Here is a 12,251-nt window from a genome sequence, read left to right as displayed (position 1 = left end):
CTCCCTAGCACTTCCGGTCACGCCCCCCCACATTTTTCTGCTATTTTTAAATTAGTGGGGTGGCGAGGTGTGCATATAAGAAGAATAAATTGGTATTAACGGAAGGGGATTGTGCTGAGTGGTGTGTGGCTTAGTTGTATGATGTATTGATGTTGGAAAGGAGGAGGCTGGGGGAGGAGGAGGTGAATGAAGTATGGAATTTTAAGGGGTGGAGGGTGGGGGGCATGTTGTAGATATTTTATCTATTTATAATGCGTATACTCTTGCCCAGATGATGAACAGAACACTGTCAGTGAAGGTGCCGTAATGTCGTGCTGAGTTAAGTGATTCAGTCTGATGGGAAAAAAAAAAATCTGTTCTTATCAGATGTCTGATACGTCCCCTATCTGGGGACCATATATTAAATGGATTTTTAGAACAGGGAGATGGAAGAAGAGCTTGCTCTGTCCACTCCACGCATCGACCTGGGATTGCAGTACCTCCAGGACTGGTGCACCCCTCTCTTATGCAGTTTCCAAAAAAAAAAAAGAATTCAAACAACAAATTCTCCTCCAGCCTCCTCATCCTTTTGCTTGCTTGATCACTCACTTGCAATGTTACTTTTGCTGCTCACAAGCTGTATGTTGTTCATTTTTGCAATAAATTTGTGTTGAACCCCTGTGTGTACTGGTGTTTTTGCTTCGTGTCAGTTTCTTGGCCTTTCTTTCTCCCTCCCTCCCTCCTTCCTTGCTCGCTCAATCTTTTCTTGCTCAGGAAAGAGCAGCAGGTGAAGTGGCAGTAGTTGCAAGAAGCCAAACCTATCAAGTAAGCAAGTAGACACATTTTGACAAGGCAGCTAGCTAGAGTATGAATGAACTTTCTAGGCAAGGCCCAAAATTAGGCCTTCTTTTCCTTCCAATGTCCAGCCAGCTCAGCCATTGCAATAAGCCTGACTTTGCTCCATTCCTGTCCCTTAGCACAGCCAGCTTGCTCAAAAGCAGTCCCTGCCTGAGTATTCATTCAGCAGCCTGTGTCTCCCTCTAGTGGGTCCCAGCCTTTCGGCTTTCATCCACATGTCCAGGAGGCGGTCTCATGCAAATGCTTTTCCCTCGTAGAGCAGCAACGAGGAGCACCTGGATGTGTGCATTTGTTGCTGCTGGCTGCCTGCCTGCTGGTCATTTCCAAGGTCAGCAAGTGCTTGTCAAGGTGTTGGACAGGTGTTAGAAATTGTGTATTGCTATCTAGGTCAACAGGAAGGGATTAGGCCGCAAGCCCAGGCCAGGTGTGAAAAGTTGCAAATCAGCGTCTCCGCCCGGTCTAGACGTGGGGGAAGGGCAGACGGAGGGGCCAGGGCAGCTAAGCTGCTGCTCTCGGTGAGCTCTGGGTTACGGGCATTCCGCCGCTCGCTCGAAAAAGAGAATAATTGGGTTATCGCTTCTCGGTCTTTTGGCAAAGATCCAGTGTCTGAGCCAAGAGGTTTGTGAAGGTACCAGTCCCACTCGGCCTGGGGGTGTCTCCTTAACTGGTACACCCCCTGCTACTATTGGGTGGGATGCTACCTAAGGTTAACGGGTTGTGATCGCCTTGCTAAGCCTTCCTTTCGGGGTTGGTGGAAGCTCGGTGGGTTGCGGTAGAAGGGATGGCAACGGTGCCCCCTGATGCGCCTAACACTCTTCGTGTAGTCATACCCGAGCCCCGGAGGGCCGAGTGTGGACTTTTTTTCGTGCAGAAGAAGATCATCATGGATCTCTTTGGGATGTCTCATGAGAGCATTTTTGTGTGCAGTCCTTCCCCCTCCAGTGGTTTTTTTAATGTTACTTTTTTCGACAACATCCAGCTACAGATTTGCCTCTTGAGAAGATACGAGAAGTCGGATGACCCATCCCTTTTGGGCATCACCTTTTTGCCCACAGAATCGAGGAAACAAATTCCTCTGACAGTCCAGATGTACAACCCCTTTGTGGGGGATCAGGAGATTCAGGCTTTTCTCCAACGATATTGTTGTTTTGTGTCTGCTGGGGTTAAACAAAAGAATGTGCTTGGTACTTTTAATGGACTGCGAAGGTACTTTGTCCAGTTTAGAGCTGGCGGGGTTTGTGGGGAGGATCACCCCCCACAGGCTTTCTCCATAGGCCCAAACCGGGGTGTCTTGTGGTACCCTGGACAGCCCAAGTACTGCAGCAATTGCTTTACCTTTGGCCACACAAGGGAGCATTGTAAAGAAGGTCAAGTGTGCAGAAACTGTTACAAGCCCGGGCATAAGACCACAGAGTGTCCTGTGGGGAAAAAATGCCACTACTGCGCTAGTGAAGCACATCTGGCTAGGCAGTGTCCACGGGCTCAAGAGTATTGCAATGGGGACCGCTGTTACGTCTTATGCAGAGGCAGTGAGTGGGGTAAAGCCCACTCTAGCAGGAACTAATGATCCTGCCATTGGGGAGGTCCCAGCGGCAATACTAGCTGCAGTGGTGACCAAGGATCCTATGGCAGGGGAAGTCCCTTCAGCGTGTCCTACTGTCACGGAGTCCAGTGTCCCTGTAAGTGGGGTGGTCCCAGAGACCCTGAATCCCGATGATGCTGTGTCAGAAGTGGGAGTCCCAGCAGTTGGGGTACCTAATCCTGATCCTGTCTCAGCAGAGGGTGGGGGTCCAGTGGAGATGGATATGTCAAGGGATACCCTTAAGCGAAAGAAGGAAGGTCTGGGGGAGGAAGGGCCCTCACAGGTGATTGAGGATTTCCCTAGTCCGGCTCCTCCGGACATAGACTCAGACTCTTCCGGAAGGTCTCTGGAATCTTTTGCTAGTGCTGGCCAGGTAGAAATTATGCAGGCTGTGATGGGATACCGGGGCCTTGAGCCGAGGGGGGTCATGGGTGAGGGTAAAAAAAAAACGCCCAGGGCACCCAAGGCTAGAGGGAAATTGGCCAAAGGTAACACTTGATTTTTTTGGTATGATGTCTTTGACGTGTCTTTTTTTTTTTTTCTTCTCCTATAGCCTGAAATGCGTTTAAAGGTATCCTCCCTTAACGTAAGAAGTATTTGTGCGGGACCCAGGAGGGCGGCTGTATTAAAATACTTGTCTCTGGTACCAAGTGACATCTTATGTATCCAGAAATGTAACCTGCAGGAGGACCCCCCTAAAGATGCATGGATCTGGTCGGCGGGGAGTAAGAAGAATGAGGGAGTGGGGATTTTGTTTAAAGGGTGGAGGTTTAAAATTTTACACACTATTCATATTGATAGAGGAAGGGCACTTTTGGTTAAAGTTGATTTTGGTGGTTTTATTTTTAAAGTTGTAAATGTATATGCTTCTACAAGTAGAAAAGAGTGAACTTTTTGAAAATTTTTAATTTTTTTGTCCTGGGGGACTTCAATTGTGTTTTGGGGGGAGGTGATAGGAGGGGTGGAAGGGGTGGTGGGGTTGGTGGGAGTGGGATTGGTGGGAGTGGGAATGGTGGGAGTGGGGTTGGTGGAGGTGGTGGGATAGATAAATCCAGGAAAGTTCTAAAAGAACTATGTACAGACCTTGGTTTGGAGGATGTAGGAAAAGGTAAAGGTTTTACCTATTTTTGCGAAGGTCGCAATATCAGCTCACAAATTGATTTTTGTTTTCTTTCCAGGAGTCTTAAGCCTATCTCTTATGATTTTCATCGTGCACCTTTCACAGACCATGGCCGTATTGAATGTATCGTGAGTATGAAGTTAGATGAAGTGCATGGAAAGGGAGTCTGGAAAATGAATGTAGAAATGTTAGAGGATGTGAGAGTAAGAGAAGAGTATGTGAAGATGTTTGAAAGATGGAAGAGGAAAAAATTTGATTTTGGGAGTGTGATTGAATGGTGGGAGTGGGTGAAAGAAGAAACAAAAAGATTTTTTATAAGGAAAGGATGTGAGAGAGTGAAAGCAGAGCGAGAAGAGTATGAATGGTGGCAGAGGAGATTGACACATTTAGTAGAAATGAAAGAATGGGGTGAGAATGTGAGTAATGAGATTGTAGAAGCCAAGAAGAAAGTGAACAGTTTTATTGATTCAAAAGGTAAAACTATTCTTGCTCAGGCTAGGGCTGTTATAAAAGAAAATGATGAGAAATGTAAAAAAATGTTTCTTTAAAAAGGTTTTTGGAAGTAAGAGTGAGTTGCTGAGTGTTTTGGATGAAAGTGGATGTGAGGTAAGTGGGAATGTTCAGGTGCGGAAGGAAGTTCGAAAATTTTATGATGATCTGTTCTCAGAGAAAAATAGGGATATTAAAGTGGAAGCGGATGTGTTAGAACAAATAGAGGTGGGGTTGGAAAAAATGGATAGGATAGGATTGTGTGAGGATATTAATCTGAATGAGTTGGAGAATGGGTTGAAGGAAATGAAAGGGGGTAAAACACCTGGTTTGGATGGTTTGCCTGTTGAATATTACAAAACTTTTTGGGAGATGATTGGTGTATATGTGCATGAAGTATGTGTGGCTGTGTTGGAAGACAGAAGTTTACCTAAGTGTATGTCTGAGAGTTTGATTGTATTACTGTATAAGAAAGGAGAAAAAAAGAGATCTAAAAAATTGGAGGCCGATTTCCCTGCTTAATGTAGACTATAAGCTGATTGCCAAGGTTTTAGCAAATAGACTACGTGATGTGATAGATAAGATGGTTGGTGAAGAACAAGTGTGTGCGGTACCCGGTAGATTGATTTCTGAAAGTTTGGTATGTTTCTGTTTCAATATGTTTATTGAAAATTTGAATAAACAGAAATAAACAAGAGATTACAATCTACTCCTTGTGAGCCCTCACAGGAGCCACTAAACATGAATACAAAACCAAAGGGCAAACCATCACAGTATACTTCTAATAAACACGAGATAAGGAAGGGAAATGAGCAGGGGATGAAATCGAGACTGGTTCAGTACCAAACAACTCGTTCCCTTGTTGTTTCCTGAGGGAGCCCTATCATATTGGGAATGAGTGTAAGATGGAATGGGAGGACAATTTGAAAGTATGTTCCCAACAAATGATGGCCATTTTGATCAGGGAGTACAACAAATAGTACTCCTTGATATTGAGATTAACAATTTGGAAATTGCCCTCAAACCTTTTGTGCATAATGCACGCTTTTTGGACTTACGGACCAAACTATGTAATGGTCTGTCGACCTATAACCGTGACATTTTACGCAAAAAAGAAATTAAGTTTTGGAGGGATAAATCGATCTTCTCTGAAGGTCGTGCTTATAAATGGAATACAAATGCACTCACCCAGAAGGGGAGTACAATTAAATATACCCATACTAAGCAAATGGATGCGTTGCAATCTACGAATGCATCCATTGGCCATTCCAAATCCATTACATCAAACAAGGGACGAAGGAAACCAAAGAGGAATCACAACAGAGATTCACCTGAACAGGGAAAAAAAGAAACGTAATACCGGTGGTGAAATCCAAATGAAATCTGATAAACAAACAGGCTTGTACACTTAATCCCAGTGGGATAAGGACCTTGAACAAGCCACTAAATGGGCATGACAACAGACCAGTCACCCGGGACGGTACAAACTTAATACATCCCGCGGGTGACTCAAGTTCTGTAGAACATAACATTTTAAATGCCATGCGGGGACTTCCCCTTCCCCCAAACAACAGGGGAATGGGCAATTTGGACGCCTTTATACTCATGGATTCGGTGGAATCCGAGTAACAATCAATTTGTCGTCCCATATAATGTCCCCAGCAGAAGTAAATGTACTCTCACGAGGCTTGACCTTTTGTCCACAGGAGGACTTGGATAAATTTGAGGTGACCACCGATATTCAACTCTTCGCACGCAGACTCCTTTTGAAGAGTCTGCATGCGAAGGATGACACAGATACACAAGATCATGAGGTACCCAAGTTGGGCATGAGGGAACTCAGAGCCCTACGGGACCTTACATTGCTATATGAAGAGAACAATACTTTAGATCTGATTGATCTGATAGATTTGGATGCTCTTTTGTAAAATAGCACTGATCCAGTTAAATTCAATCCATCCCTAAAAAAACCTTCTGGTTCCTTCCCCCCATTAAGTTTAAATCCTTGTATTGAGATTTTTGTTAAGCAAGTGTTGAGGGACATTTCCAAAATCCGTCGTAAGAAATCATATTCCAATCATTTAAACAGCGAGGAATACAATGCCATCCAATCACTACGGAAAAATGTCAATATCACTATTAAACCCTCCGACAAGGGGGGGAATGTGGTATTGATGGATAATACTAACTATGTCAACATGTGTCAGGACATCCTGGATAACACTGATTGGTATAGGATCATCCCAACCAGGTTTATCCTATCTTACCATCAACAATTTTATGAATTGATAGATACAGCTTTAGAAATGGGTAGCATTACTAGAGACCAATATTTATTCATATATACCAAATTTCCCATTGAGGCCACGTTCTATTGCCTTCCATAAATTCACAAAAATCTATCCCACCCTCCGGGTAGACCCATTGTCTCGGGGAGAGACAATGGGTCTACCCGGAGAAAACCTCAGCAAATTGATTGACTCCTTTTTGCAACCCCATGTGGTGGAGATGCCGTCATTTATTAAGGACACTATACATCTGCTACAAACCCTTGATAATGTGACTCTACCGACTAACGCTTTGTTGGTAGCAATCGACGTAGAGGCGCTCTACAGTTCGATACCACATACCAAGGGGATGCTAGCTATACGAAACATACTACAACATAGGGGATTATACGATCAGTCCCTCAATTACTTCATCATTCGGGGTTTGGAATATATTTTGTACCATAACTACTTTGTTTTCAATAACTCCCACTACCTCCAGATACAGGGCGTGGCCATGGGCACATGTTGTGCCCCGGCCTACGCCAATCTGTATCTGGGGGAGTGGGAGAAATCTCTCCTATCTGACGGGGACCTCGTCGACCTCACGCGCCATATTCGTTTGTGGCGTCGATATATCGACGACGTGCTCGTCATATGGGAGGGGACGGAGGACCAGTTACACAAATTCTTGTCTCATATTAATGTGAATGAGTATAACCTAAAATTCACGATGTCATACGATCATCACCTGATCACATTTCTGGATGTACAAATTGGACGCTCCCCTAATGGTCAAACTTTTACCACGTTGTACCGTAAAAGTACTGTAGGAAACACTGTACTCCATGCAGACAGTTTTCACCCATTAAACCTTAAACGGTCTATTCCCTATGGACAATACCTGCGATTGTGCAGGAATTGTTCCGATGATGATCTGTTTAGGGGAGAAGCTGCCCAATTACAAACTAGACTTCTGGCGCGGGGATATAGCCGATCATGCCTGCGCAAGGCCTACAACAGGGCGTTAGCTCAATCCTGCGGTAGCCTGTTGTTCCCTAAGGGAACAAGGAGTGACCCTGGTCCCCAGCCAACTCGGATCATCCTTGGGTTTTCCAAGCAACATACCATGATCCGCAATATCATCCAAAAACACTGGCCCATTTTAAAAGATGACCCAAAAATTGGGAAACTTGTTTCTAATTACCCTTCAATTACATACAGACGTGCCACTTCTTTTCATGACACATTGGTTCAAACTGAATACAGAGACGAAGCGAAACGAGCGGGACATTGCTCAGTCCTGGGCTCGTTCCCCTGTGGACATTGCTCCTCTTGTAGGTACATCAAACGTGATAAAATGTTCTGCCTTTCTAATGGTAGAATGTTTCGCCCATCCCACTTTGTTAACTGTCAGACTCGGGGGGTGGTCTATCTCATGGAGTGTGAGTGTGGGGCATACTACGTGGGGAAAATGAAATTACAGCTGCACAAAAGGATAGCAAAACATATTTATCATATGGAGATTGGTAATTATTATTTACCCCTTGGACGACATGTGGTCACGGGACATAATTACAAGATGCCCAAAATCTCTTTCGTGGCACTCGATCGTGTACATATTCCGGATCGAGGAGGAGATTGGAATAAGGTCCTTCTCCAATACGAACAGAGATGGATTTTTAGACTCAATGCTACCACTCCTCCAGGTTTGAATGAAGCTATCTCATTCGCCCCATTTTTGAAGGGATTCATTTCAGGTAAGACGCAATAAGTCTTGCTGTCTACTATATTTCCCTTTTTCCTTATAAAGTAAATACAATTTAGAATATAATCAATTAAAAGATCCCAAATAGTTAATGGTTTAAGCTTTATCCTTTGCGGCCCTGGGATTTAGTTGTTATTCAGAACTTCCCCTGTATTCCTCAAGAGTAGACACTTGACTCATCATTATATATTTATATACATATCTATGGGATTTCTACTGCTTACCCACCCATTTATTTATTTATTTATTTATATTTTATTATTTTTTTATTTTTATATTTTTCCATTTATATTCAATGCCTTAGAGAAATATGTAACATTCCTTTGAGATTGTACCACATAAGAAACACTGTGTCATGTCCAGCTATACACCATTAAGTAGGTTGTTCTCTTGTATGCTCAGCTTACCTGTAATATATATTAATTATTTAGCGGTGGTCTTTATTTGATATAGTCTCATTAAACATGTGTTCTTTTTACTTGCTGACAGGATGTCCAGACGCACCTCTCCTTTCTTTCCTCTAGGTGGTGCCATTGTTGTGCTCTCTTGGTGTCGCTTATAGGGCGGACCCCTTCGGTATGGCTTCCCGGCCAGAGGAGGGGCGGGGCATATGCGCGCGCATGCCCCTCCCCTGTGGTCCCAGGTATGAGCGGGAGGTACCACCCGCCCTCCTTGGGGATTGTATCTGGCCGGCGGCATTCCGGGACAGCTTTGGACGCGGCGCTTCACTGTGCATGCGCGGCCTGCGCGTGCGACGTGACGTGCCGACGTCACGCCGGTGCGACGAAGCTGAGTACCCTTCCGCCATGTCACTTCCGGAACGCCGGGGGGACCACATCCGGTCGACCAAGATGGCGACCGAACTAATTAGACTGACAGACGGGCGGGACTCCCTGATAAGGCATACAACCAATTCAGCTGGGATTGTAATTGAGCCAGCTGAATCAATTGGATACAAGGTATTTATACCTCACCTTCATGGATAAGGAATTCATTCCATCTGTGACAGGATACCAGACACACTGACATTGTGCTTAAGGGTAAGCTACTGGTCTGCCTTCGTTGGCACTGCAACTTCTCTCTAATACAATTGGGTTGTTTTATAGCTCACTCTTTATTATCTTTATTTATTCGTGTTTTTGCACGGTTCCTGAATAGAAAGGGGTGGGCCTGCGAAAATTCGCAAGACCTCTTCTATTTGCTCTAATAATATTGCCTTTTTTGGGCTCATTCAACACAAGTGCACGCACTGCAAGATTATATAGGTAATTACACAGATAGCTTCAGTATTTCATATAGTCTTTTCTGATCTGTGCTCACTGTGGCATGTGATATATTCGGCTTCCTCTCCCTTCCCCTTCTCTCCCTTTTTTCTCCTTTTCCTTCACGGTTATTGTTTTTCCACACTGTTGTGTTATTCACAGTTTTTTCATTGGCTTTTTATGGTTTTTCACCCTTTTTGTTTCATAGTGTGCTAACCTTTCCGGGAATTCGTATATAAGTCTTCCTGTATTTATACACTATTCTGGTGGGACCCGTGCTCTCTACTTATAGACTGGATAGTACCCAATTAGTGTACCTTATATACACTTATACATATAATCTCTTTATTGCCTTTATACTTTGTCCTACTGCAGGGTGTCGCCTCTGACCCTTGGCTGTCTACGTCTATACTCCCCTCCAATTTACACACAGTAGGTGGAATCAGGGATGTGATCCCTCGCAAGCCATCCCGTTTGTTGGATTCCGTTTCCCTGCCCTCCTTTGATGGTAGGACACAGCGACCTATACCAGCCAGATGAGCCTTGGCACATCAATGAATGATTGATATGAGAGATGTGTTTAAGCATATTCCTGTCTTTTAAAGAGGATCTCCACTGTGGATTATACAGGTATTATACAGGTATTTACCTGTGATATATAGTAACCAATATTTGTATAATATGACTATATCAGATATTTACTCTATTTATAGTAGACTACCTCTAATATATCACAATGTATAATGTATGGATATATATTTATGTTTGTCCTCTCTTTTACAATAGATAAACCTTCTGAAGAAGACCCCCGAGAGGGTCGAAACGCGTAAAGGATTATTTTTATCTATGTTTTACTGTGTATACAGATGTAATAGGGTTCATATGATGTAATTTTCCTGTCTATACATGTACCATTATACATTTTATTCACCAAGTGGAGTTCAATTCTTGACCATTGTGTCACCCATTTAATCCTTTTTATAAATAAATATTTGTATTACAAACTATCCGCTTTATTTCAGTAGTTATTCCTACTGTGTATATACACATCAGCCCTTACAGGTAATATATGCTGTTAAAAACCCCACTCAGGGGATATCTTTTTGTTTTTTTTTCATATACATTAGGGGTGACCAGCGCCCTCTGACCCTTTATTGGGGTGTTACTGCCCTTTCTTTTTCCTGAGGGAGCCCTTTTCCTACTACCCCCGTCCATGGGTGGCAGCAGTTTTTATTAGCAATGGGAGAGATTACTAAGGAGAGTGAAGAGAGATAGGGAACAGAAAAAGGAAGGGTAAAGAGAAGAGAGGGGGGAGGAAAGGAGGGGGGAGGAAAGGAGGGGGGAGGGGAGGGGGGAGGGGAGGGGAGAGGGGGGGCTCAGGCGTGGACGCCCCGCCTGGAGAAATTAGACCAAGCCCAGGCATGCCGCTTGGAGCGCGGGGAACTCATAGGAGAGCCACGGCTCCCAGATTTTTAGAAATTTAGCATGAGAATCATGGACAATACTGGACATACTTTCCTGAAGTAACATAGCAGTCATGCGGGTCTTAACCCCTTGAAAATCTACCCGTTGTGACTTCCAGGCTTGGGCAATGGCCCGCTTGTCCGCTGTAAATAGATAGGTAGCCAGCTTCTGTTGAGGGCCTTGCAAGCCAGGAACCGGGCAATGTAGGAGAGCTAGCTTAGCGTCCCTTCGGATCGTTAGATGAAAGAGTGTCTGCAGCAAGCCAAAAACCCTAGACCAGAACCCCACCAACCCTGGGCAAGCCCACCATGTGTGCATAACATCACCTCGCTGTCCACAGTTGCGGAAGCATCTGTCAGTACTCCCAGGGAATGCCCGAGCTGTGCGGGCAGGTACCCAATACCATCGGAACATTACTTTATATGCAGCCTCTAGGGTATTTGTGTTGAACGAGCATTTGGCGACCATTTTCCAGGCCCTGTTCCAGTCCTCTGGGTCTACTGGGGCTTGAAGGTCCTTTTCCCATTGAGTCATATAAGAGAGGGGTGCCGATGGCGGGCGACCATTCAGGGAGGCATAAATGGCCGAGATCAGGCCTGGGGACCCTGGGGCGTGATGGCATGTATGTTCGAAAAAGTTTTTTTGGAAGGGATAGGTGGACATGCGGCGCAATGTTACAATCCAGTGCTTTAATTGGATAAAGTGATAATGCTCTGTGACCGGCACCCCTTGTATTTCCTGGATACTCTCCCAGGAGGGGAATGAACGTGAAGAAAGAAAATTTTGGACTTGTGGGTAGCCATGCGAAGGCCACCAGGAGAATGCTTGGGGCTCCACCAGAACGGGTGGGAAAAGAGGGTTATGGGTGATGGGGAGTAGGGGTAGGAAGGGGGACATCAGATTGTTAGCAGAGCGAACTGAGTCCCACACCTGCAGACCATGTAGCAGCATGGGGCTCAGGGAGGGAGGGCGCAGATTCCTGGGGAGCCAGAGGAGTGCCTCAAGTGAACATGGGTCACAACCAGGCACCTCCAGGAGCGCCCACAGAGGAACATCCGTGGTTGCATGAAGCATAGTCAACGGGGAGATCTGGGCTGCTATGTAGTATTTAGAGATATTGGGGACCTCCAAGCCTCCCCGGAGCCTATGGGTATAAAGGGTCGCTCTAGGTACCCTGGGGCGTTTGCGCGCCCATATAAATTGGAGGATCCTATTCTTCAGGAGTCGGAGGAAAAAAGCGGGTACCCGGACAGGCAAAATGCGAAAATAATAAAGGACTTTGGGAAGGATCGTCATCTTCGCCGCTGAGATCCTCCCCATCCAGGAGAGTGTGAGAAATTGCCAGGCTTGCATAAGGGTGGACACCATTTGTAACAGGGGATAATAATTGGCCGGGAAAAGGGAGGAGTAAGCTGGCGGCAGCAGCGCTGTGGTTTTGGAGGGGTTAATTTGAAGACCCGAG

The 12,251-nt window shown here is 45.0% G+C and overlaps 1 pseudogene; it reads left to right on the top strand.

Annotated features, from left to right (window-relative positions):
* The first annotated feature begins 326 nt into the window (after positions 1–326).
* Positions 327–501, top strand: LOC143990552 (U2 spliceosomal RNA; annotated as a pseudogene).
* Positions 502–12,251: the final 11,750 nt, after the last annotated feature.

This window comes from Lithobates pipiens, unplaced genomic scaffold, assembly GCF_037356315.1.
Source record: "Lithobates pipiens isolate NorthernLeopardFrog02 unplaced genomic scaffold, aLitPip1_a1.2 Scaffold_18, whole genome shotgun sequence".
Taxonomy (NCBI): Eukaryota; Metazoa; Chordata; class Amphibia; order Anura; family Ranidae; genus Lithobates; species Lithobates pipiens.
The sequence above is the reverse complement of the archived record's forward strand: the minus strand, read 5'-3'. Positions and strand labels throughout refer to the sequence as shown.